This window comes from Syngnathus scovelli, unplaced genomic scaffold (genome assembly GCF_024217435.2).
Source record: "Syngnathus scovelli strain Florida unplaced genomic scaffold, RoL_Ssco_1.2 HiC_scaffold_24, whole genome shotgun sequence".
Classification (NCBI taxonomy): Eukaryota; Metazoa; Chordata; class Actinopteri; order Syngnathiformes; family Syngnathidae; genus Syngnathus; species Syngnathus scovelli.
In genome coordinates this window covers 1,381,585-1,408,163 of record NW_026061333.1, presented here as the reverse complement: position 1 = coordinate 1,408,163, position 26,579 = coordinate 1,381,585, and the positions used below count along the sequence as shown (strand labels likewise).

The following is a 26,579-nucleotide window of genomic DNA, read 5'->3' as shown; positions in this document are numbered from 1 at the left end:
CAGATAAAAATGAAAGAAAAAGAGAGAAATCTGTTTGCGAACAGAAACTAATCCACACTAGTGCATGTTAGTGTCAAGCCCTCATGAGAAATTCGGAGTTAACAAAACAACAGAACATGCTTTCAGGAATTGGGAGAAGCTAAATTGTGAATTTAAGATTTTGCAATGCTACATTTAATAGGAATAATTGATTGGTTGTGTTATAAGATTATGCAAACTTTTAAATGCAAGCTAAATCTGAGAGATTGAGTTCTTCAAATTTAAAAACAAAGAAAAGAAATTCAGATTAATTTGCCAATTGTTTGTTTTAGTTAAGTTTTTTTGAATTGGTGGATTGTTCTACCAGGAAACCTGAGTTGAAAATGATATATGAATGTTGTGTGGTGAGCTTGGATGAATTGGGACCAATGTGATAGAAAGACTCCTTTTTGGAGACTGCGTGTGAGATGCAAATGAACATTGATGAATGATAGCCTGAATGAAAAGAAATTACAGGTTGAATGGTTGAAGTCGTTGGCGACTACTATAGAAAATTAGTAGAGCGACTTCGATGAAAGAGTGATTTTGAGCAGGTTTAATGTTAGAAAGAAACACATAGCTTTTGGATTGATAATTAACTAGAAGAAAAAAAACTGGAGAACCAGTAACACATGCAGAAGATGTGTGAACTGAGAAATTGAGAAGCGTTTTGGAAAGAAAGTCAACTTAAATGATGATGGAATCGTATGTAGTAAAGAACGCATTCTCCCAAAAAGTTTGTCAAGGTGTGAGGCATGGGCGTTGCCAAGCCTCAAAAAGGGGGGAGTGAGTAGGACAGATAGTGGAAGATAGTAATAATACAACACGTTATGACAATGAATTTTCGAATACATTTGGTGTTATATTGTGGTAATTTTTTTGTTCTGGTGTAGATAGGTTAGCAACACGAGAGATTTAGAGGTTCAAAAGAAAGACAGTTAAAAGAAAACATTTTTGATTTGGACAATTGCAGGCTAACAGGAACATGAGAACGATAAGAACTACGAGGTGGGATCCAATTTCATTGGGGAGATTGAGAATTCACAGCACCATACTCTAAGTCACATTTTTGAGCAAGCATGACAATAACATGTGAGAGGTCAAGACATACAGATCAGGGCTTGATGTGGAAAGCAGACCTCGATGAGTTGATTTTCAATAATGATACTGAAGACAACATACTGTCCGATTAAATTGGAACTATAGATAAAATGTAGCTCAAAAATAGGATGAGTTGCAGGATTTACGATATAAAACCGAGACCGCTGTTATTAGGAGAATTTGAAGTTTGGTAAATAAACGTTACCAGCAAATTGATGGAAGCAGCTACATTTGGAAATAGTCTTACAAGTTTGATGTCCCAGCCTGTCATTCTCAGTGTCAGAGTCCCTGAAACCCAATCCGAGACTTCGCCTGCAGCCGTGAACAACTACAAAATGGTGCCTGGCTCTGAAGCACCTTTGACCTTTGGCGAAGGACAAGAAAAGACTGCTGTTGTGCTTGGAGGAGGACAAGTACACTCCGGAGGACAGACAACATCCTCGGGGACGAGAAAAGACAGTGAAAAGCGGAGGAACTCACAATGATGAAAATTGACTCATTTGAACAATGGACTCATTCAAGAGTGATGGATGGGGTCGCTCTGAAGCAACAACAAAAGAACACCAACTTGAGAGGGTGAAGTGCGGCAAAAAGATATGGACTTGGAGTGTCCGACAACCAAATCGCACTCCTTGCTACGGCGTTCCCAAATTTGGTGAAGCTTGGTTCAAAGTGGAAGGGAGGTTCATTGTGCACTGAGTTTGACAGAACTGAGGAGATTTGATAAATAAATAAATAAAAATTTGAAAAATACGTAGGGCTACAGATTATAATCAGAGATTGAACAGATTTGGATAAAACAAATAGGCTAAAACGGTAGGAAACAAGAGCAAGATCTGATATTTTGGCTCATCAAGCTTAAAACGTAGAGGTCGAGTTATATAAATTCAATGACCCCCGCCTCCCCCGGGACGTGGGAAAAGCTCTGCCGGAGGTGGGAGTTGAAGCTCTTCCTGACAGGAGATTCTGCCAGACGTTCCCAGCAGACCCTCACAGAGTGTTTGGGTCTTCCAGGTCGGACCAGCATCTTCCCCCACCATCGGAGCCAACCCACCAACAGGTGGTGATCAGTTGACAGCTCCGCCCCTCTTTTCTCCCGAGTGTCCAAAACATGCGGCCGCAAATCTGATGACACAACTACAAAGTCCTGGTGCCATTGCCCACGTGAGCATTGAAGTCACCCAGTAGAACGATGGAGTCCCCAGAAGGAGCGCTCTCCAGCACTTCCTCCAGGGACTCCAAGAAGGGTGGGCATAGACACAAACAACAGTCAGGACCCGTCCCCCCACCTGAAGGCGGAGGGAAGCTACCCTCTCGTTCACCGGGGTGAACCCCAATGTGCAGACGCCCAGCCGGGGGGGCAATAAGTATACCCACCACATCTGCTCGACACATCTCACCGTGGGCAACTCCAGAGTGGAAGAGAGTCTAGCCCCTCTCGAGAGGGCTTCTACCGGAACCCAAACTGTGCGTGGAGGCTAGTCCGACTATATCTAGTCAGAATTTTTCTGCCTCGCACACCAGCTCGGGCTCCTTTCCAGCCAGAGAGGTGATATTCCATGTCCCAAGAGCTAGCTTCTGCAGCCGGGGATCAGACCGCCAAGGTCCCTGCCTTTGGCCACCGCCCAGCTCACACTGCACTCGACCCCTTTGGCCCCTCGCACAGGTGGTGAGCCCATGGGAAGGGGGACCAACGTTTCCTTTTCGGGTTGTGCCCGGCCGGGCCCCATGGGCGAAGGCCCGGCCACCAGACGCTCGCCTTCGAGCCCTGCCTCCAGGTGCAGCACAACCAACGTGTGGAAAAGATAATGCGCACGACATTTTTTCTCAAAAGCATGACTTGAAAGAAGGTCCAAACCAGACAAACAGCAGAGGATGGTTTTGATCTATCCACCTCTGGGTTATGGGCCCAGCACGCTCCCGCTGCGCCACTCTGCTGCTCAGTGCTAGCAATTCATCAAGTCCTCTAATCGGCTAACAAGCATTCGGTTCCAACTCGTAACTGGATTCTGACTGTCACTCATTACATTATGAACAAAGCTCAGTCGGGCAGCACTAACCTGGATGCTGGTGGAGAAACCAACTTTTTATCCACTTTCACATTTTATTAGAAATGTCAACAAAATTCAATGTTGAAACTGCAGTTGGTAGGTAGTGTCGCTGAAGCGCTGGATTTAGGCTCTCAGTCTCTACTAAGGCGTGCGTTCAAATCTTGTGTTAGTTCCGCTCTATTCTTCTGGCCTGACTCCTTTTGGCGCAGCCGTTGTACATATGATGACCCTGGAAAGTTCTTGGCAAATTCTCATTTGCCTTTCATGTTCATCGGGTCTACCATTTTAATAGGTATCTACACTGTGTATTTGGATAGAGACTGGTCAAAGGGGACACATATATGCCTCGTGAACTACTACATGCATTACTGCGGATGAAGAAGAGTGAACAAATAAGTCATCAGACAAGTTTGCCGATTTTTTAGTGCCCATTAGAGCAGCACTCTGTTCCGTACTGTAACCTGTTAGGTTTGTTCCCAGTTCTTTATCTTTAATGCTCGATATGCTAACAGTAATTACCAAGAGAAAGCCTTCACAGTTTAACTATTTAATGTATGCCAAAATGATTGATGCACAGCTGTGGAGCCCTTTCTGCGAGATGCAGAAGAAGGTTCCTCTCCCAGCGCCAAGGTTCCTGCTCTTATACTACTCTGGCCGCCTTCCTGCAAGGAGGCGACTGCCTAGCCTGTGTGATAATGTGTGACCTTGTCATCTTAACCGAGAGCGACTTCTACATATGTGCAAAGGGTTTCATAGAGTAGAGAAAGCTAATAAAGCAAGAGAAGTGTTACAGCGATATAATGGCATAGCTCAAGCTCCCTAGCTAATCACATGTGCCAAAGAGGCCTATTCTAACAAACCGTTGGTGAGAATGGGTAGACGGGGAAGCCTGTAAGCGAGTCCCTCACTCGCATACTCCATCGCTTCTCTGCCTTTTGGCTAAGATAAAGTGTAGTATCTGTTCTTGGGTTTGGGGGATTAAGAGAGCTGACCGTAGAAGAGAGAATTTTAACCATAATTTTACCCTTGCTTTTACTAATCAGTTCTGTTTTCATCCCAGCAAGTAAGTTGCTTTTAGAATTGGACCGAGCCATTTTTTACTTCACCTGGAAATCCAAGTCAGAGGGACTGAAGAGGGACACCATGAAGAAAAAGAAAAAAAAACAGAGGAGAAGGAGTCCCGAACTTAAAACTCTTCCTCGGAAGCAGATATGTTGCCCTGCACCTGCGAAGCGCGCTCGTTACACCAAATGCATCGAAAAGCCAAGCAATGACACGATTCTGGATGGGCTCATACTGTCACGGTCGGGTGGTGGAGCATGGAGCAGGACGACCAAGTGCAGCTCGGACCAGGGTTTATTGAAGCAACTCAAAATACAGACTCGGTAAACTGACATGACTTAAACAATAACTTGACTGACTGACCGGGACGTGGAACAAGAAGACAGCAGGACATGACGGCACCAAGACAGGACGACACACCGAACGACAGGAACCAAAACCAATGACCAAAACCAATGACCAAAACCAATGATCCGACAGGGAGAGAGGGGCAGACAGGACTTTTATACACGACAGGTAACGAGAGGCAGGTGGGAACAATCACACTGATCATGGGCACACAGGAGGGGAGGGGCGAGCACACAGACAGAAACCAAGACAGACACATAGTGGAGCAGGGCGAGACGTGACACATACCTCCGGAAACTAAAGCTAATACCCATCGACCAATGAATTCCTGTGTCTTTTAACGCGCCACCTTCTTATTTCTTCACCAAAAAGTTTTTGAAGAACTTTAAATTAGAGCAAGAAAATAGTGACATTTTAACAAGTCACAGATCTATGATCTCTGTCGTACAGCGGGAAGTGGTTTGTCCAGCGCTCGGACCCGCATTCGGCGAGCCCACAACAGTTTGGCACAACGTCAACCACCCCGCCCTCTCGAAACAAACTTGTTGGGACCTGTCGTGGATGGTGGCCCATGATGGCCTCCCAGTCAGGTCCGTTATGCACTCCCGGGGCATATCAGCGCTCTCAACGTGCCCCCGACCTGGCTGTGGCGCCCAGGAGTCAGTGTGGCACCTGCTCAGGTAGTTCATGGCTGCCGTATACCTGTGGGCGACCTGCAGTTCCCGGCAAGGGAAGTGTTGAATGCAGACATCAACATCTCAACAGACCCTTCGCACCCAGGTTGCAGCCTGTTTGAACTACTCCCCTCCGGACGCCGTTATAGAGCTCTGTACACTAAAACCAGCAGACACAGAGACAGCTTCTTCCCCCAGGCTGTCGCTCTGATGAACTCACACCACTCTTAGAGTCTCAGAGTCATTACTGTGCAATAACATCCCGCTTTCCACACCTTTTTTGTTTACACTGTTTGTACTATGTGTCCTCTCTGCATCCATTGCAGCCTGGTCATCCTCGAAGAGGGACCCTCCCATCTGTGGTCTCTTCTCAAGGTTTCTCATTTCCCCTAGCTGGAGTTATGAGTTTTTCCTTGCCCTCTTGGGAGTTTAAGATCAGTTTAAGATCAGGGGATGTTTGAGAATATCTTTCATTTTTCACATGTTGTTGTTAGTCACCTAAATGTTGAACAGAGGCTGTGATTTACCGAAGTCAAATTCCTTGTTTGGCACGCTCAAACATGGCGAATAAAAAACTCTTGAATCTTGAATCTTGAACCTTGTACTCTATGGGGTGAGCCCGTTGAAAATCAAGCAAGAAGACTTTACAAAGCAGTGGCTCACTTTTGCTGCCATCAAAGACGCCATGTGGACTTCCAGAAATTTGCTGGTAAGGAGGCACAGACAGACAAGGAAATGATGGAATTGGGCTAAAATGGTGCACGAAAACAGTGTGTATTCACCTTTATATTTTGCTTCATGTAGCCTTATCAAAATGAATAAAACTTCTCTCTGTATGTGCATTCACGTGTAACATTGAAGGAGGTAGATATTTTGTTTCAATATTTAAATAAATACCATCATTGTCTATTAAGACACTAAAGGTTGATGGAACATTTTTTGTAGGGCTGCTGTGTTTTAACAAGGAAAGACTCATGTGCTTATGGATGAAGACGACTTGTACTTGTGATTGTGCTTGTGAACAGTAAAGAGGAGTGCTTGTGCAATTGACAGGGTTGGTTATTGTTTTTTATTTAAAAACAATATTTTTTGCCAAATTACAATAGACTGGCATGTGCCAATTCAAATGGGTCCCACCAGAAGTTAAACTGCATTGATAAACGAAGCCCCTTCGTTAGTCATCACTTTACCGTGGAGGAGGGGTTTGCACGCCCCAATGATCCTAGCAGCCATCTTGTCTGGGGCTTCATGCCCCTGGTAGGGTCATCCATGGCAAACGGATCCTAGGTGAAGGGCCAGACAAAGCACGGCTCTCACAAGCCCCTTATGAAGAAAAACATAAATGGATTTTGTTTTCCCTCGCCCGGGCCCCACATCTGGAGCCAGGCGTGGAGGTGGGGCTCGAAGGCGAGCGTCTGGTGGCCAGGCCTTCGCCCACGGGGCCCGGCTGGGCACAGCCCGAAAAGGAAACATGGGTCCCCCTTCCCATGGGCTCACCACCTGCCGGAGGGGCCAAAGGGGTCGGGTGCAGTGCAAAATGGGCGGCGGAAAAAGGCAGGGACCTTGGCGGACCGATCCCTGGCTGCAGAAGCTGACTCTTGGGACATGGAATATCGCCTCTCTGACTGAAAAGGAGCCCGAGCTGGGCGTGGGAGGAGTTTGGCGAGGCCATGGAGAATGACTTCCGGATGGCTTCGAGGAAATTCTGGTCCACCATCCGGCGTCTCAGGAGGGGGAACCAGTGCACCGTCAACACTGTTTACACTGGAGATGACGTGCTGCTGACCTCGACACGGGACGTCGTGAGTCGGTGGGGAGAGTACTTTGAAGACCTCCTCAATTCCACCGACACGCCTTCCATTGTGGAAACAGGGCCTGGAGACTCTGAGGTGGACTCTCCAATCTCTGGGGTCGAACTCACTGAGGTAATCAAAAAAGTCCTCTGGGGCATGGCCCCGGGGGTGGATGAGATCCGCCCAGAGTTTTTAAAGGCTCTGGATGTTGTGGGACTATCATGGCTGACACGCCTCTACAGCATTGCGTGGACATCGGGGACGGTGCCTCTGGATTGGCAGACTGGGGTGGTGGTTCCCCTCTTTAAGACGGGAGACCGGAGGTTGTGTTCCAACTATAGGGGAATCACACTCCTCAGCCTCCCTGGTAAGGTCTATTCAGGGGTGCTGGAGATGATGGTCTGTCGGGAGGTCGAACCTCGGATTAAGGAGGAGCAGTGTGGCTTTTGTCCTGGCCATGGAACAGTGGACCAGCTCTACACCCTGGGCAGGATCCTCGAGGGGGCATGGGAGTTCGCCCAACCTGTCCACATGTGTTTTGTGGACTTGGAGAAGGGGTTCAATCGTGTCCTTCGGGAAGTTTTGTGGAGGGTGCTTCGGGAGTACGGGGTGCTGAGCCAACTGATAAGGGCGGTTTGGTCCCTGTATCACCAATACCAGAGTTTGGTCCGCATTTCTGGCAGTAAGTCAGATTCTTTCCCAGTGAGGGCTGGACTCTGCCAAGGCTGCCCTTTGTCACCGATTCTGTTCATAATGGTTATGGACAGAATTTCTACACGCAGCCAAGGCGTTGAGGGGGTCCAGTTCTGGGACCTCAGCATTGCGTCTCTGCTTTTTGCAGATGACGTGGTGCTGTTGGCTTCTTCAAGCCGTGATCTCCAGCTCTCACTGGGGTGGTTCGCAGCCGAGTGTGAAGCGGTCGGGATGAGGGTCAGCACCTCCAAATCCGAGGCCATGGTCCTCGGTCGGAAAAGGGTGGGATGCCCTCTCCGGATCGGGGATGAGATCCTGCCCCAAGTGGAGGAGTTCAAGTATCTTTGGGTCTTGTTCACGAGTGAGAGCAGGATGGAGCGCGAGATCGACAGGCGGTTTGGTGCAGCGTCGGCAGTAATGCGAACTCTGTACTAATCCGTCGTGGTGAAGAGAGAGCTGAGAAAAAAGGCAAAGCTCTCAATTTACCGGTCGATCTACGCTCCTACCCTCAACTATGGTCACGAGCTTTGGGTCGTGACCGAAAGAACGAGATCCAGAATACAAGCGGCCGAAATGAGTTTCCTCTGCAGGGTGTCCGGGCTCTCCCTTGAGAAGCTTGGTCATCCGGGAGGGACTCGGAGTAGAGCCGCTGCTCTTCTACGGTGAGAGGAGCCAGATGAGGTGGCTCAGGCATCTCATCAGGATGCCTCCTGGACGCCTCCCTTTGGAAGTGTTCCGGACATGTCCCACCGGTAGGAGACCTCGCGGGCGATCCAGGACGTGCTGGAAAGACTATGTCTCTCGGCTGGCCTGGGAACGCCTTGGGATTCCCCGGGTTGAGTTGGATGAAGTGAGAGGGAAGCCTGGGAGTCCCTCCTAAAGCTGTCTCCCCCTCGACCCAACCCGGATAAGCGGAATAGGATGGATAAATGGATGGATGATAAACGAGGTTTTAAACGTGATTGTCTGTCTGCACTCGGCATAATTTCTCTGTTTATGTGAACATGTTCACACGTGCCGGTATAAATTATGTGAACGTATGATTGTTGCACGGAGTATGATATAGGCGGCTATCCGTTGCAATATTGATATTCTTTCGCAGAGCATCAACAAATTGAGATATACTCTTATTGTTCCTCTCCACGGAAATGGTATACTCTTTATTGTTCCTCTCCACAGAAATCTTTAGTAAAAGGCGAAAGATTTATTCGATCTGAAGAGAAACGAGTGATCTGAAAATCTGAGTCAAAACGGGCCACCCCACTGCTGGTCTCACTAAATTCACAGGCGGTCTCACACTCAAATTGCAGCAACCATTCCTTCTAATACAAACAATAGAAGTTGATGGATTTACTATACTTACAAGGACTCAAGCAAAATAGAATGTTTAAACGAGTATTTTGTGTTCATTAATGTCTCACTTACTTTAAACATTGTTGGCGCACAGGATTGTAGGTATCTGATCGAACACTGATGGCGCTCGTTCTTTCAATTATATTGGGCGTCTATTTTGATTATTGATGGTAAAAACAGTTGTATGTCTTGGTACGTGTACTTTTGGTCTGAGAGAACGGGAAATGATCCCATCCCTGTGTTTTATTTGAAAATTTGTAATTTCATAACTTTATTCAACACAAATCGGGAAACAAAATACGATCGTAATTTCTCAAATGATTTTTCAAACTTCGGAAATGCTCTATGTCTCCCTTGTGTCGCAAATAATTGAGGCTTTTGACGTTGCTGGCATGGTTTGGAGTGTAATTCACCTCCACTGCGTTGGTGGCGTTTGATATTTGACATTAGAAAATATTTCTGTCATTTTACTTTAGAAAGTAAAAGTTGTTTTCTAGAAATCCATACTTGTGATGTATGAGGAACAACAATCGGGCGCATTCTTAAAAAGACAGACCTACAGCCGACAAAAAGGTTTTGATACGTTCATATCATATGACGAGTCAGGAACGTGGTAATTACATATTATTTTGCATTTGCTAATTTGGTGAATACAGTTTAACGAGCAAATGCACAGTGTTAGAGATTCGCTCAGTCCAACTTATTTTGCAAGAACCACACGGGAGACGAGTAAGTCCCTTTAGACACCTGCAGGTGGAGAGTCCATTCGTCGCTGTGCGTACAGCGATGTTCGAATGGAGGTCTGACTCTCGCCTCCTGCAAGAGCATTTTTATTAAGAGAAACAGGGTGGGGGTAAGAGTGGACTGAATAGAGAAAGCCCTTGACCTCTAGTCAAAACATAGCAAGGGGTGTTTTACGACTTTGTGTAGGATGGGACACGCTAGGTGATTTATCACAGGTTGCATTCCAACATAAGCATAAAACTAATCTAGCTAGGTTATTTATTACAGGCTGCATTCCAACATAATCATACGATAAGAATAATCTGGAGAACCCTGACACACAGTTCCAGAGTACAGTTAATTACATAATCAAAAGCGTTCAGTGTGTCACAGCATCGCAGACTTAAACTCCATGTGCATACTACTGCGCTTAATTTTTGTTTTCATCAGAAAGACCAGAGGAGAGCGCGAACACAGTCCCCCACTACCAGAAATAATAGAGTCAAGATTCACACAGTAGGGGAATTTGCAGAGGTCAGCACAACCGTAGTGCAATGGCTGAGCCTCACATGGGGTGAACCACCTTCTTGATCATGGGCCGACGTCTTTACCGCACACGGCATTTTCAGTCACGGGCTTAATTGCTAAAAACGTGTGGCACACATACACACTCAGTGGATGAAACAGGATTCGTAGAACTGTTTAAGTCAAAGTCAAAGTCAAAGTCAGCTTTATTGTCAATTTGTCCACATGCCGAAGACATACAAAGAAACCGAAATTTCGTTCCCCCCTATCCCATGGTGACAAGACATGGCCCACAACAGACAAACAAGTAAACAAGTATAACAAAAGCGTGCTGAATAAATAATGAATAAATAACACAACAAATAAATAAATAAATAAGAGGAGCAAAAAAAGGAGCAAGTGTGCGTACAGCAGACATTCCAGAAAATAGCGCAACAGTGCCGCACGCTACGCAGAAGGGGGTAGCGAGTTCAGGGCCCTAACAGCCTGGAGAAAGAAGCTGTTGGCGAGTCTGGTGGTGCGGGAGCGCAGGCTCCTATACCTCTTCCCAGAGGGCAGAAGGTCAAACAAAGAGTGAGCCGGGTGACTCACATCTCTGGCAATCGAGGTTGCCTTGCGGGCGAGATGGGAGGTGTAAATGTCCTTCAGGGAGGGGAGCGAAGCACCAATAATCTTACCAGCCGTATTCACTATGCGCTGCAGGGCCTTCAAGTTCTGTTCAGTGCAGTTACCACCCCAGACAGCGATGCAACTGGTGAGGACGCTCTCAATGGTGCCACGGTAGAATGTAGACAGGACTGCCTGAGGAGCACATGCACGCCTGAGCTTCCGCAGGAAGTACAGGCGGCGCTGAGCTTTCTTTGCCAGTGACGAGGTGTTTGCGGACCAGGAGAGGTCCTCACTGATGTGCACCCCCAGGAACTTGGTGCAGCTCACCCACTCCACCACAGCACCGTCGATGATCAGCGGCAGGTGTGTTGTGTGACCCTTCCGGAAGTCAACAACGATTTCCTTGGTCTTATTGACGTTCAGCAGGAGGTTGTTGTCCCTGCACCACATGGTCAGAAGGTCAACTTCCGACCTGTACCGAGTCTCGTCGCCCTTCGTGATGAGACCCACCAGAGTCGTGTCGTCAGCAAACTTCACTATGCGGTTGTCGCTGTAGGTCGCAGTGCAGTCATGCGTCAGCAGGGTGAAGAGCAATGGACTAAGCACGCAGCCCTGGGGGCCCCCGTGCATGCATTGCCTTTTTTAACCTGAGAACCCTAAAACTGTATGAATTTGTATTTATTGAAAACGTCCAACATTACCACTGAATAATATTTTTTTTCCTGAACAAGTTTTGAAAATGACAAATATATCAAATAACAATAACATAAACAGTTCACCGCCACACAGCCCCAAGCACCGGCATCGACTTCCAGGCGTGTGGCAGCGTGGACTTCCATCCCTGGAGGTGGCACTTCCAGCCACAGAGGTCGAAGAGAGCTCCATAGAATAGGACCGGGTGTGCGTGAAACATATAATAGTTTTTCAAACCTTCTGTGTCACTCCAAATCATTAAATCCTTCAAACTAGTGGTAGAGTGTCCGCCCTGAGACTGGAAGGTTGTGGGTTCAAACCCCGGCCGGGTCATACCTATAAAAATGGGACCAATTGCCTCCCTGCTTGGCACTCAACATTAAGGGGTGGAATTGGGTGTTAGATCACCAAATGATTCCCGAGCGCGGCACCGCTGCTGCTCACTGCTCCCCTCTCCCCCAGGGGATGGATCAAAATCACACGGGGATGGGTTGAATGCAGAGGACAAATCTCACCACACCCAGATGTGTGTGTGATGATCATTGGGAAAAAAAAACTCTCCGTCCTCTGTGTCACTTACAAGCAAAGCCACTAAAGATGCCGGTAGTACATGGGGCCCTTCGTCATCTTCGTCATCCCGTGATCGAATCCTTTGTCCTTTAAGTAAACAACCGCCGCGCCGCTGATGTCACTTGCAGTTCAAACTACAGTAATCCCTTGCTACATCACGGTTCGTTTATCCATTTTTCGTTTTTTTTTTTTTATTTTGAAAATTTGTGACAAAAAATCACGTATAAGTTGCTCCTCAGTATAAGTCGCCCCCCCACCCAAACTATGAAAAGAAGCGTGACTTATAGTCCAGAAAATACGGTAATGACAACACACAATACAACAAAACACAACACAACAATACTTACCTTTCCTTTAAAATCTTTTTCTCTACCTAACACAGACAGATAATGGGAGAATGTGTCACAATGTGAAGGAGATGTATTGGGTAATGCAGAAACAAAATAAAAACTATTATTTAATGTTAGACACATTATCCACTACTTTCCTCTTGACATTCATTAAATTGACAACGAAGGGACTTGAACCCCTTAATCTTCTGATCCAGTCAGTTAACTCCACTTGAATCTAGGCTGTAGATTTACTGTATATGCTCAAAAATCATTGCACTGCTATCACTTGTCAGAATTTCCTGTATGGCTATCTGGCCTAATGGATAAGATTTCAAATCTAAACAGGTATTCATGTCTAGTGTATCATCAAATTGAAAGAGGAAAATATGTCACGGTCGGGTGTGGAGCATGGAGCAGGACGACCAAGTGCAGCCCGGACCAGGGTCCACCGAAGCAACTCAAAATACAGACTCGGTAAACTGACATGACCTAAACAATAACTTGACTGACCAGGACGTGAAACAAGAAGACAGCAGGACACGACGGCACCAAGACAGCACGCCAACACCGAACGACAGCAACCAAAACCAAAACCAATGATCCGACAGGGAGAGAGGGGCAGACAGGACTTTTATACACGACAGGTAACGAGAGGCAGGTGGGAACAATCACACTGATCATGGGCACACAGGAGGGGAGGGGCGAGCACACAGACAGAAACCAAGACAGACACATAGTGGAGCAGTTGGGGGCGAGACGTGACAAAATATAGGTAAACTGTTTTTGTGCTGTTTTGATCTTTGTTGTGGTGACCCCAAATGTCAGTGACAAAAGCCAAAAGAAAGAGGCACATTTTTCATCTGATGTACAATTTTTAATTTGTTTCTCTTGACTCCAGTTGAGCAACCTGTGCTTGCTGATATTCACAATCCCTGCTTACTTTGCTGCCCTACCCCTTAAAAGAAGAAAAAGTTATTTTAGTCTGAGCAACCTGCTCCCTACTGAAAATAGGGTTTTCAACTAAGGTTTCCAACTAGGACTAGGGTTTCCAACTAGGGCTAGAGTTAGGGTTAGGGCTAGTTTGGACTAGGTATATAAAAAGTCTGCCCCACCTGAGGACCGAACTCTTGACCTTTAGATTGTGAGACTGGCATGCTAGCACCTGCATTAATGAGGCTGTGCATTTACAGTTTTACAATTCTTTTTTACTGTAAAATTGATCCAACCACCGGCCATTTCAATCAAACTGAACTTCACAGAAAGATAAAGTGACTTTTAGTCTGAGCATTCTGAAACTAGGGTTTCCAACTCGGGTTAGGGAAGCCAACTAAGGTTTCAAATTGTGGCCAGGGTTTCCAACTGGGGCTTCCAACGAGGATGAGGGTTTCCAATTCGGGCTAGAGTTAGGACTATATAAAAGTGTGCCCTGTGTGAGGGTCGAATTTACGACCTCCAGATTATGAGACTGACACACTACCACTTCCGCGAACGAGGCTATGCATTTGCAATTTGTGCAATTGTTTTTTACTGTAAAATTGATTCAACCACCGCCCATTTTGATCAAACTTAACTAGGCTAGGGCTAGGATTTCCAACTAGGACTAGGGTTTACAGGTAGGGCTAGATTTAGGGTTGGAATATATATAAATCATGCACCGTGTGAGGATCAAACTCTCGACTTTCAGATTACGACACTGACGCGCTACCGCCTGCGCCAACGAGAATTTGTGGCACCTGTCTTAAAATTCTATTTTACTGTAAAATTGATTCAACCACCGGCCATTTCCATCAAACTGAACTTCATCAAAAGAAAAAGGTACTTCTGTCTGACCATTCTCAAAGTTGGGTTTCCAACTGGGGCTAGGGTTTCCAACAAGGGCTCGAGTTAGGGTTAGGACTAAATAAGACATAGCCCCGTGTGAGGGTTGAACTCACGACTTTCAGTTTACTAGACTGACGCGCTACCGCCTGCGCTACCGAGGCCATGAATAGTTGGTTTTACAGAGCTATTTTACTGTAAAATTGATTCAACCACTGGCCATTTCAATTAAACTCAACTTCACAGACAGTAAACCTTATTCTATGTCCATCCATCCATTTTCTGAACCGCTTAGTCCCCACGGGGGTCGCGGGCGTGCTGGAGCCTATCCCAGCCGTCATCGGGCAGTAGGCGGGGGACACCCTGAACTGGTTGCCAGCCAATCGCAGGGCACACAGAGACAGACAACCAATCGCACTCACACTCACACCTAGGGACAATTTGGAGTCTTCAATCGGCCTACCAAGCATGTTTTTGGAATGTGGGAGGAAACCGGAGTGCCCGGAGAAAACCCACGCGGGCCCGGGGAGAACATGCAAACTCCACACAGGGAGGGCCGGAGGTGGAATCGAACCCGCACCCTCCTAACTGTGAGGCGGACGTGCTACCCAGTGCGCCACCGAGCCGCCCCTTATTCTATGTATTATTTATTATTCTTTTCTATACTGTCAGAAAGGTTTTGGTTTCTGATTTCTTTTTTGTTGTGCTGACTCCCCCCCAATCTCCATTTTCAGTGCAACAAAGTGACAAAAACCAAAAGAAAAAATGCTTTCTCTATTGCACACTAGAGCCAGCATTTCCAACTAGGGCTAGGGTTTCCAACTAGGGTTCCAACTCCGGGTAGGGTTTCAAACTAGGAATTCCAACTGGGGCAAGGGTTTCCAATTAGGGTTTCCAACTCGGGCTGGGGTTTCCAACTAGAGACAACATTGGACAGCTGCCACTTGTTGGGAACCTTTAAATGTTTAGTCTTATCAACGAATGTGTTTCAGAGGCCAGATTTAAAACGTGGCTTCTGGTTTTCATGAACCAAACCCATTAAAAAAAGTGAAAGAATGAAACAGTTCTTATTAGGAGAAGCCTGGTTAGCTGAGGTGGTAGAGCATGCAAGTCTTAATCTCAGGGTTGTGGGTTCTATCCCCATATTGGGCAGCCCACACTTGTCGGGAACCTTTGATTCTTTAGTCTTATCAATAGATGTGTTTCAGAGGCCACACTTAAAACATTTCTCTATTTCCCTAACCCATTCAAAAAAAATGAAAAAATGAAACAATTCCAAGGTCGAAAAGCCTGGTTAGCTCAGTGGGGAGAACATGCGACTCTTAAACTCAGGGCCGTGGGTTCGGTTCCCACATTGGGCATCCTTGCTTGTTGGGAACCGTTAAACAGTCTTATCAAGGCCACACTGAAAACATGGAGTATTTCACATGGCGATGTGGCCTAATGGATAAGGCACCTGACTTCGGATCAGACGATCCCTTTCATAGTCAATTTAACGTGTCATGCTTTGAAATCAAAAACTTGACTTCAGTCTGAACCAACTCTTGACTGATTGATTGAACTTTATTCATCCCACAGCAGGGAAATTCACTTGTCACAGCAGCGCATATCAGTGCAATAATAATACGAGTGCAAGAATAAAACAAGTGCCAGAATTACAAAAAAGGGTAAATAACAGACAAGGATAAACACAAGTGCTGCTAGTAGAGACGAAACACATTCATTTTATCAGGCGGCATGCATGTTGTAAAGTCTGACAGCAGAGGGAATGAAGGACCTGAGGAACCGTTCCTTCCTACACCGAGGGTGCAAAAGTCTGCCGCTAAAGGAGCTGCTCAGGAACCGCACACTCTCATGGAGGTGGTGAGAGGTGTTGTCCATGATGGATTTAAGCTTAATCAACGTCCTCCTCTCACCCACAACCTCAATGGAGTCCAGGGGACAGCCCAGAACAGAGCTCGCTCTTCTGAGCATCTTATTCAGTCCCCCCCTGTCCCGGTCACTACTGCCCCCACCCCAGCAGACCACAGCGTAGATGATGGCCGAGGCCACCATAGAGTCATAGAAGGTCCGGAGGAGAGCCCTGCACACACCGAAGGACCTCAGTCTCCTCAGCAGATGGAGGCGACTCTGGCCCTTTTTGTACAGGATATGGGTGTGATCAGTCCAGTCCAGTCCAGTTTGTTGTTAAGGCGAACACCCAGGAATTTGTAGTTCTCCACTACCTCACTGTCCGATCCCTGGATGTTCATTGGAGTGAAGATGGGTGCTGTCCTCCCGAAGCTCACAATCAACCCCTTCGTCTTGCTGGTGTTGTTCACCTGATGCTGGTTGAGCTCACACCAGCTGACAAAGTCCTTGATGACCAACCTATATTCCAGATCGTTCCCCTCTGCGACATTTCAAACAATGGCCATGTCGTCGGAGAACTTCTGGATTTGGCAGTGTGCGGTGTCGTGGGTAAAGTCTGACGTGAACAGGGTGAAAAGGAAAGGAGCACCCTACCCTGGGGGACACCAGTGCTGCAGTGCACCACGTCGGACTCACTGCGATGTAACCTCACAAACTGCGGCCGGTCGGTGAGGAAGTCCGTTGTCCATGCAGTCAGGCACTGGTCCACACCCGCCTTCTCCATCTTCACCCTAAGCAGTGACGGCTGGATGGTGTTAAAAGCGCTGAAGAAAACAAAGAACATGATCTTCCCAGTGCTCCTGTTGTCCTCCAGGTGAAGCAGTGTTCTGTGCAGTAAATAAATCAATGCATTGTCCACCCCAACACCAGGCAGGTAAGCAAACTGCAGGGGGTCCAGCTGCGCTCCCACTAGTGAACGCAGGTGACCCAGGATGATCCTCTTCATAGTCTTCATCAGGTGGGAAGTCAAGGCAATAGGCCTGAAGTGGTTAGGCTCCTTGGGGCATGGCACCTTTGGTACAGGGACCACGCAGGAGGTCTTCCACAGTACTGGGACCTTGTTCAGGCTCAGGCTTAGGTTGAACAGGTACCTGACCACACCACTCAGCTGGTCCGCACAATCCCTGAGCAGTCTCGGCCAGATGCCGTCTGGGCCCGGGGTCTTCCCTGCTTTGATCTTTCTGAAGTGAACCTGAAGATCTGTAAAGAAGAGGGGGATGTCGGAAGACCGGGGTGATGGAGTGGAGACAGGAGACAGAAGAGTGACTCCGGGGGAGGGGGTTGGTGAGCTGGCGGGGGGGCTGGAGTGTCGAAGGTGGTAGAAAAAGATGCGGAGCGAGGTGAAGGGGTGGGGGGGAGGCGGAATCAAATCTGTTGAAGAACAGATTGAGTTCATGCACCTGTTGGATTTTGTCCACAATTTAGGGAGCGCACTATCTGCGCCTCACGGCAAAAGTCATTGCCAATCACCAGTTATCCAATTTACTCACTGTGTGCTCGTTTGATTTCTTCAGATTTAGGAAAATGCTAAGACACTGAAGCAGAAATTAGACTTACACAGGTTGGTTGAGTTCAATCACAATTCTTGTTCAGAAAGCTCTGTCTTCAGGAAAGTACAATACAGCGCTGGGCCTTTCAAGAGCGCAAAGTCTCCATTCAGAAAAGGCCACCTTCAAGGTTCTTTGGTCAGCTTATATTCAGTCGGCCAGTGTGGGCCGAGTTTGATGGGTGATGAGTCTTTGGGGTGGGGCAAGTTCACAGGAGAGTTTGATTCCATGGGAGTGGGTGCTGGTTCGGTGAGAGCTGGTTCCGTGGGGTTGGGTGCTGATTATGGGAGATTCGATTTGTGGGGGCTGTTGTTGTCCTTTCCGTCTTTCAGCCTTGACGATCGTCTTTGGCTTGGCTGTCTCCCTCTGGCACCTGCTGGTTTTATCTCCAAGTGACCTTCCTGTAAACATTCTTGCACATATACTGTTCCACCTCATCCATTCATCATTCTTTCAATTTTGTCATTTTGTACGGAATTATGTGAGCTTTTGGCTGTGACATCATCTACCTATTTATTAATGTTCCCTGACCATGCAAAGTTTGTACTCACCACTTACCATGTTTTTGTTTGTTTGTTCTTTTGATCTCCATGTACTTGCTTACGTCATCATATTCTTAGTTTAATCATGCTTTCAACCATATCTTTTCTTTGTTAGGCAAAATATTTCCCTCTGTCCAGAACGTTCAGTAGTAATCGAAAACTGGTGTCTAGAATTAGTCAAAACATAAGATACAATCAAGTACTGAACATTTTTAGACGACTTTGGCAGTGTCCGTGATTTAGAAAATCATCAGGCATGCATTGAACAGTTCCTTAAGGGTCATTAAGCTATTCAGGCAATATATCAAAAAACATTTGTTATTTCAAAGTGCTCAGAAATATATATATCAGATCATAAAGTTATAAAAACCTTTCTCATTACCACTTATCAAAAATGTCTAGTTATGTCTTCTTTATTGATTTGGTGTGTAGGTATAATTATATGTTTAAAATGTTTCTTTTATTTATTTAATATGTGAATATACTTGTCTGCTTATGTACTTTATTCAATGAGGTTTGAGCCAGGGCTGTGGACTCGGTCGGATTTTTGCACCGAGTCCGGCCTCTTGACCACCGAGTCCGAGTCCGGGTCCCAGTCCGGCTGTCAATTTTTTCCGTTAATTCATGTGACTGCTTCGTCTTTAGTCAAGGCTAATTTAGATCAAAATCTATCAGAACGAACGCAACTGCTTTCACACTGGCTGGTTCGGCTTATATAGGATCCCTTGCTGAGAGGGCGGACGTAAAAGTGAGGCGACGTTCCAATCGGACGTCGGATCGATAACATTTTCCCTGCCCCACCGGAGTTGTGCTAGTTCATAACGTAGATCACTCGAGGCATAGTCATAAATGTACGGTTGACAATTTAACCGATAGAAGTGGATACATTGGAACATAACCTACACTCTAATATATTATTTGACATGGTATTAAATGCGTGGCTTTACAAAAATGGTCATTGAAGCCCACCCTTAGCCCTGAGTGCCATTGGCATGAGGCAAAACGCTTGAAAACACTCTTGCCCAATTAAATAACCATTCTGAAACACGGGACATGTAAGATAATATTTTTTAATCATTAATTACACCATTATAGCTCAGACATTTATCTAAACACAAATAATTAGTGACGACCCCACAACTATCGAAACACATCAATGATATAAGCTGGGTGACATAATCGTCCTTGACATTGGTACATAATGTAAACATTAGCCTAAGTGCAACTCAACGTGGCCGCATTGATCGTAAGCAGGGCTGTGGACAGTATTCCTACTCGCATTCTGAGCAGCATGATGAAAATAAAATTGAACGTGATTTTTTTATTGTCGGACTCGGTGGACTCGGTCAAAATCAGCACCGAGTCTGAGTCCGAGTCCGGCAAAAATGACAGAGTCCGACCGAGTCCGAGTCCCCGAGTCAGAGTCCAAGTCCAGGAATATAGGTACGTTTTGTGTGCCAAATCTTCATTACAGCCAATAGCAGATTTCTGATTAAAGGTACAAAAAGAAAAGCAATGACTATGTGTGTCCGCTGGTTCTTCTCTGCAACACAGGAAGTTTGCATTCACTACAGTTGTGCCCATCGGCAAAAGGCAGCCCCCAACTACCACATGAGTAGCCGACAGGCCTGTTCTAAAACAACTCACTGATGAGGACGTATTATTTTCAAGGAATGTTCTAGAAGTAATCGTTGTTAAAAAAAAAAAACACATGATGGTGGTTCTTGGAGATCACTGTTTATATATACACACACAAATATATATATTGAGTCTAGGGAGACAAATACACCGCAAACTGTGGGTAGGTGTCAGGTGATGAGCCACAGAAAAAAATCACAGTTGCCACAGAAAGATGACAAGCCTCATTTTGAAGCAGATCTAAACATCAGGGATGAGAACGGCAAATGAAAAAAAAACACTGATATATTGATCAAAACCAGAGCACATTTCTTGGCTTGCTTATCCGAGTCGACAGCATAGACATGGAGACTTTCAAGGCAAGTTACCCCAAGTTGCGCAGCGGTCTGGGTTAGCTACAACAAACATACACCATAAAGGTCAAGCCAGGTGCCGTGCCATATTCAGTAAAAAAAACCAGGAGGATTCCACTACCACTGGTGGGTGAAGTCAAGAGAGAGCTCCAGCGCATGGAAGCTCTGGGCGTCATTAGTCGGGTGAAGGAGCCAACTGATTGGTGTGCCGGCATGGTGGTCGTGCCCCAAAAGGACAAAAGCAGCATTTGAAGACCTAAAGAAAGCTCTGTCCTCTCCTCCGGTGCTGGCTATGTATGACCCGGGCAGAGACACCAAAGTATCTGCTGATGCATCATCATATGGGTTGGGGGGCGTAATTCTTCAGAAATGAGGGGAAGGATGGAAGCCTGTGTCTTACGCATCACGGTCACTCACTCCAACTGAGCAACGATACACACAGGTGGAGAAGGAAGCTCTGGGCCTCACATGGGCCTCACATGGGCCTGTGAACGGTTTCGGGATTTCCTCATTGGAAAGGAGTTTTGCCTGGAGACCGACCATAAACCCCTTCTCATCCTGCTTGGAGCCCAAGCACTGGATCTTTTGCCACAGAGAATCCAGGGTTTCAGGATGAGGGTGATGCGCTACTCATACTCCATCGTGCACGTACCAGGAAAGTCGCTTTGGACAGCAGACACACTTTCACGTGCAACCTGTAAAATGACGCATGTCCACTGATGACCAGGAGCTGATGGAGAGCACAAACATATTTGTGGACTGTGTCACTGAGAGTCTACCTGTCAGCTCATCATATACAGAAAACCTGAAAGAGCAGTTGAAAGCCGACAGTGTCTGCTCGCGTGTCATGACCATGTGCATGGAAGGATGGCCAGCACATGCAAAACAGGAACCAGCGCTAAAAAATGACTGGCCGGAGCGAGCCACATTAACAGTGAAAGATGCTAAAGGACACACGACTGGTAATACCTTCCGCAATGAGGAACGACGTGCTGTTCAAATTACACGAAGGACACTTAGGTGTCCTGGAATGTAAATCACGTGCACGTCAATCTGTGTGGTGGCCGGGACTCAGCCAGCAAGTGAACAAAATGGTACTGAACTGCAGGACATGCATACAAGAGCGACACAACCCAAAAGAGGCACTCGTGCCATCAGGGTGCCCTGAAAGACCTTGGCAAAAGTTAGGAACAGACCTTTCTACACAAGAGGCAGAATAATCCTCTAAGGCAGTGGTTCTTAACCTTTTTGGAGGTACCGAACCCCATCAGGTCCATATGTGCATTCAACAAACCCCTCTTTGGGGGGCGAGTTAAACGAACCCCATCAGTTTCATGTGCACATTCACCGAACCCCTCTATATAGGGGGGGATGACATACCAGCAAATCAGTGTGACTTCTGCTGTTGCCTTTGCAAGAACAGTTCAGATATGCGTTATCACGAATTTACACGATATTCAGGTGTGTTCAGCCATCCGTGGGCGGGGGGGGGGGGGGGGTCGCGGGGCGGGGGCGGGGCAATGACATACCAGCTCTGCCGAACCCCTGAAGCCGACTCACCTAACCCCTAGGGTTCGATCGAACCCAGGTTAAGAACCACTGCTCTAAGGTCTGACGAGACAAAGGCAGTCTACCCTATGATCCCTGGAAAAAGGGAGATGTGGTATTATCGTATGTTGAAACTATAATATTATATAGTTTGTTATTGGAGGTCTCAAATAATGTTGACAGTTGGGGGCTCTGTGGTGCGCCAGGGGCATTGTACTGCTATGTAAGACATGAGTGGGGAGAAAATAAAAAGTTGCTGAATAAAGAAGTTGCATTCGCGTTCATCTCTACTCCGTATAAACACAACAGTCGTGGACTGCGTTCGCGCTCTCCCCTGGTCTTTTTGATTAAAACAAAAATCACACGCAGTCGTACGTACATGGAGTTTAGGTCTGCGGTGCTGTGACACACTGAATGCTTTTGAGCATGTTATTAACTGTACTATGGAACTGTGCATTTGCTTGCTAAACTGTATTAACCAAATTAGTCAATGCAAAATAATATGGAATTACCACGTTCCTGACTCGTCATATGATATGAACGTATCAAAACCTTTTTGTCGGCTGTAGGTCTGTCTTTTTAAGAATACGCCCGATTGTTGTTCCTCATACATCTCAGTATAGATTTCTAGAAAACAACATTTACTTTCTAAAGTAAATTGACAGATTTATATTCAAATGTCAAATATCGAACGCCACCATCACAGTGGAGGTAAATTACACTCCAAACCATGCCAGCAACGAGAAAAGCCTCAATTATTTGCGACACGAGAGATATAGAGCACTTCTGAAATTTGAGAAATCATTTGAGAAATTACGATCGTATTTTGTTCCCTGATTTGAATAAAGTTATGAAATCACACGTTTTCAAATAAAACACAGAGATGGGATCATTTCCCATTCTCTCATACCAAAAGTACACGTACCAAGACATACAACTGTTTTTACCTTCAATACTCATAATAGACGCCCAATCGATAGGTGACGCTGTTTGAAAGAAGGTTTGATCAGGTACCTACAATCCTGTGCGCCAAAGATGTTTAAAGTAAAAAAGACATTAATGAAAACAAAATACTTGTTTAAACCTTCTATTTAGGTTGAGTCCTTGTAAGTATAGTAAATCTATCAACGTCTATTGTTTGTATTAGAAGGACTGGTTGCTACAATTTGAGTGTGAGACCGCCTGTGAATTTGGTGAGACCAGCAGTGACGTGGCCCGTTTTGACCCAGATTATCAGATCTCTCTTTCTTTTCAGATGGAATAAATCTTTCGCCTTTTACTAAAGATTTCCGTGGGGAGGAACAATAAGAGTCTATCTCTACCCATTCTCACCAACGGTTTGTTAGAATAGGCCTCTTTGGCACCACTTTTATGGTTAAAATTCTCTCTTCTATGATCAGCTCTCTTAATCCCTCAAACCCAAGAACCGAGACTACACTTGATTTTAGCCAAAAGGCCGAGAAGCGATGGAGTATGCGAGTGACGGACTCACTTACAGGCTTCCCCGTCTACCCATTCTCAGCAACGGTTTGTTAGAATAGGCCTCTTTGGCACATGTGATTAGCTGGGTAGCTTGAGCTATGCCGTTATATCGCTGCAACCCTTCTCTTGCTTTATTAGCTTTCTCTTCTCTATGACACCCTTTGCACATATGTAGAAGTCGCTCAGAATTCGTTCATCACTAAAATGCAGTCCTCAGGTCCATGTCATATTCGCTACCAATCGGAATGTAACGGACAGATTTATATTCAAATGTCAAATCTCGAACGCCACCGTCGCAGTGGAGGTGAATTACACTCCAAATTCACCTCCACTGCAACGACAAAAGCCTCAATTATTTGCGACACGAGAGATATAGAGCACTTCTGAAATTTGAGAAATCATTTGAGAAATTACGATCGTATTTTCTTTCCCGATTTGTGTCGTTATGAAATCACATGTTTTCAAATAAAACACAGAGATGGGATCATTTCCCATTCTCTGATATCAAAAGTACACGTACCAAGACATACAACTGTTTTTACCTTCAATACTCAAAATAGACGCCCAATCGCTGTTTGAAAGAATGTGTTCGATCAGGTACCTACAATCCTGTGCGCCAACAATGTTTTAAGTAAAAAAGACATTAATGAACACAAAATACTCGTTCGTTTAAACCTTCTATTTAGGTTGAGGCCTTCTAAGTATAGTAAATCTATTGTTTGTATTAGAAGGAATGGTTGCTGCAATTTGAGTGTGAGACCCCCTGTGAATTTGGTGAGACCAGCAGTGGGGTGGCCCGTTTTCACCCAGATTATCAGCTCATTCTTTTTTCTCTTCAGATCGAATAAATCGTTCGCCTTTTACTAAAGATTTCCGTGGGGAGGAACAATAAGAGTCTATCTCTAGCCATTCTCACCAACGGTTTGTTAGAATAGGCCTCTTTGGCACATGTGTTTAGCTGGGTAGCTTGAGCTATGCCGTTATATCGCTGCAACCCTTCTCTTGCTTTATTAGCTTTCTCTTCTCTATGACACCCTTTGCACATATGTAGAATTCGCTCTCAGTTAAGACGACAAGGTCACACGTTATCATACAGATTAGGCAGAGTCGCCTCCTTGCAGGAAGGCGGCCCAGAGTAGTATAAGAGCAGGAACCTTGGCGCTGAGAGAGGGACCTTCTTTCGCATCTGGCAGAAAGGGCTCCACAGCTGTGCATCGATCATTCTGGCATACATTAAAGAGTTAAACTGTGAAGGCTGCCTCTTGGTAATTGCTGTTAGCATATCGAGCATTAAAGATAAAGAACCGGGAACAAACCTAGCAGGTTACAGTACGGAACAGAGTGCTGCTCTTCTGGGCACTAATAAATCGGCAAGCTTGTCTGCTGACTTATTTGTTCACTCTTCTTCACCCGCAGTAATGCATGTAGTTCACGACGCATATATGTGTCCCCTTTCAGCAGTCTCTATCCAAATACACAGTGTAGGTACCTATTAAAAGGGTAGTCCCGATGAACATGAAAGGCAAAGATTGATCATTCGCAAAGAACTTTCCATGGTCATCATATGTACGAAAGAGTTGGGCCAGAAGACTAGAGCGGAACTTATGCAGAAGTGCATGGACACCACCTTGTTGAAAGAATAAAACCAACACAATGCATGAATTCACGACAAATGATATACCAGCAAATCAGTAGTACTTCTGCTGTTGCCTTTGCGAGACCAGTTCAGATATGCGTTATCACGAATTTATAAATCATGTGTGTTCGGACCTCCGCAGTGGAGGGAGGCTCTGCTAAACCCCTGAGACCGACTCACCGAACCCCTAGAGTTTGACCGAATCCAGGTTAAGAACCACTGGTTCAGAGGCTGTTATTTCTGCAAAAGGAGGAACTACTAAATATTGATGTCATTTTTCTGTTGGGGTTTCCAAATGTATGCGCCTGCCTACTTTTGTTTAAATAATGATTGTCCACTGTCTGCAAATCCTATAAACTTCATTTCAATTCTCAAATATCACTGTGTTGATCACTGCCGTCATCGGCCATGCATGGATTCGGGCCATCTGATTGGTTCCTTTGCCCCCCCCCCCCCCCCCCCCCTCCCCCATACACACACAGGAATTGGTTAGGACTTGATTAGTAAGTGTTAGGAATCGTTTTGGCTGTCCGTTCAGAGCAAGGAACGAGCCACTAGCCCCACGGGAAGTTGTCATTTTCTGTAAGCTTGCGTGTATGTAAATTTGTCATGGTCCAACGTAAGACTGTTGAGGGTGAATAAAAAATAACTGCAACAAGTTCATTCGGCTATTAACCAGATTCAAACTGGGGTTGCAGCCGCCTCAATGCTATATTATGGCCAACATGCAGTTGCATGTTTAGGGTCTTTTCTCTAGGATCTTCAGCCACGACACTCAAGCAGACCATGAAAGATTGTTGATGTTAAAATGTTGGTGGAACTATCCAATAACTACGCAGATCCGATGATCCCTAAGTCTCGAGATGAGACAAAATTGGAAAGACTATTGGTTGACAGTGTCTGTGAGTTACTTCAACCCAATAGTTCACAGAAATTACACATAGCTAATGTTGACCACAAAATGGCATGTGAGCTGGCCAGGAGTCCTGGAATCTTCTGATCTGTAGACAGATGCGTTCGTTATCCATTGCTCCACGAGCCCCACGGGAATATGTGGCTTGTAAGCTTTTGCAAAAATGAAAAAATAAAATAAAAAATGGGTGACATTATTTGAATACGCCATGATGCTTTATCCATTGCGCCACTCGCCCTACAAGTTAAGGCTATCGACCGCAAACGTGTGGAAAATCGTCATTGTCCAAAAGATGGCTGTTTAGCAATATTAAGAAAGGGACAAATTCCACACAGTAATTGGAGTGTGCCATGACCCGGATTCGAACCGGGGTTGCTGCGGCCACAACGCAGAGTACTAACCACTATACGATCATGGCCAACATGTGCATCTTATTAACGCTACTGCATACAGGCCATGATCGTGTAGTGGTTTACAGTCGATACAGTCTTGTAGGGTGAGTGGCGCAATGGATGACACATGACGGCAGATTCAAGTGATGAGAATCGAAACAACAGATTCAAGAGACCCAAGGTAAATGAACACAACCCGTTTCGTTTCAATTGACAGCCCATGTGACATGCACCTCAGATGAAATGGGGCTAGT

At 45.9% G+C, this 26,579-nt stretch overlaps 5 non-coding genes and 2 pseudogenes across 5 annotated transcripts; 3 read left to right on the top strand and 4 right to left on the bottom strand.

Annotated features, from left to right (window-relative positions):
• The first annotated feature begins 4,089 nt into the window (after positions 1-4,089).
• LOC125992916 (U2 spliceosomal RNA) lies at positions 4,090-4,280 on the top strand. The gene has a single exon (XR_007489862.1). It is a non-coding gene; the product is annotated as a U2 spliceosomal RNA (small nuclear RNA).
• Positions 4,281-8,886: 4,606 nt separating this feature from the next.
• On the bottom strand, positions 8,887-8,971 carry LOC125992925 (U5 spliceosomal RNA; annotated as a pseudogene).
• Positions 8,972-10,273: 1,302 nt separating this feature from the next.
• On the bottom strand, positions 10,274-10,425 carry LOC125992912 (U1 spliceosomal RNA; annotated as a pseudogene).
• Positions 10,426-14,454: 4,029 nt separating this feature from the next.
• Positions 14,455-14,527, bottom strand: trnat-agu (transfer RNA threonine (anticodon AGU)). The gene has a single exon. It is a non-coding gene; the product is annotated as a tRNA-Thr (tRNA).
• Positions 14,528-23,139: 8,612 nt separating this feature from the next.
• On the top strand, positions 23,140-23,249 carry LOC125992929 (U5 spliceosomal RNA). The gene has a single exon (XR_007489865.1). It is a non-coding gene; the product is annotated as a U5 spliceosomal RNA (small nuclear RNA).
• A 954-nt stretch (positions 23,250-24,203) lies between these two features.
• Positions 24,204-24,315, top strand: LOC125992934 (U5 spliceosomal RNA). The gene has a single exon (XR_007489870.1). It is a non-coding gene; the product is annotated as a U5 spliceosomal RNA (small nuclear RNA).
• A 1,964-nt stretch (positions 24,316-26,279) lies between these two features.
• trnah-gug (transfer RNA histidin (anticodon GUG)) lies at positions 26,280-26,351 on the bottom strand. The gene has a single exon. It is a non-coding gene; the product is annotated as a tRNA-His (tRNA).
• Between the last annotated feature and the right edge of the window lie 228 nt (positions 26,352-26,579).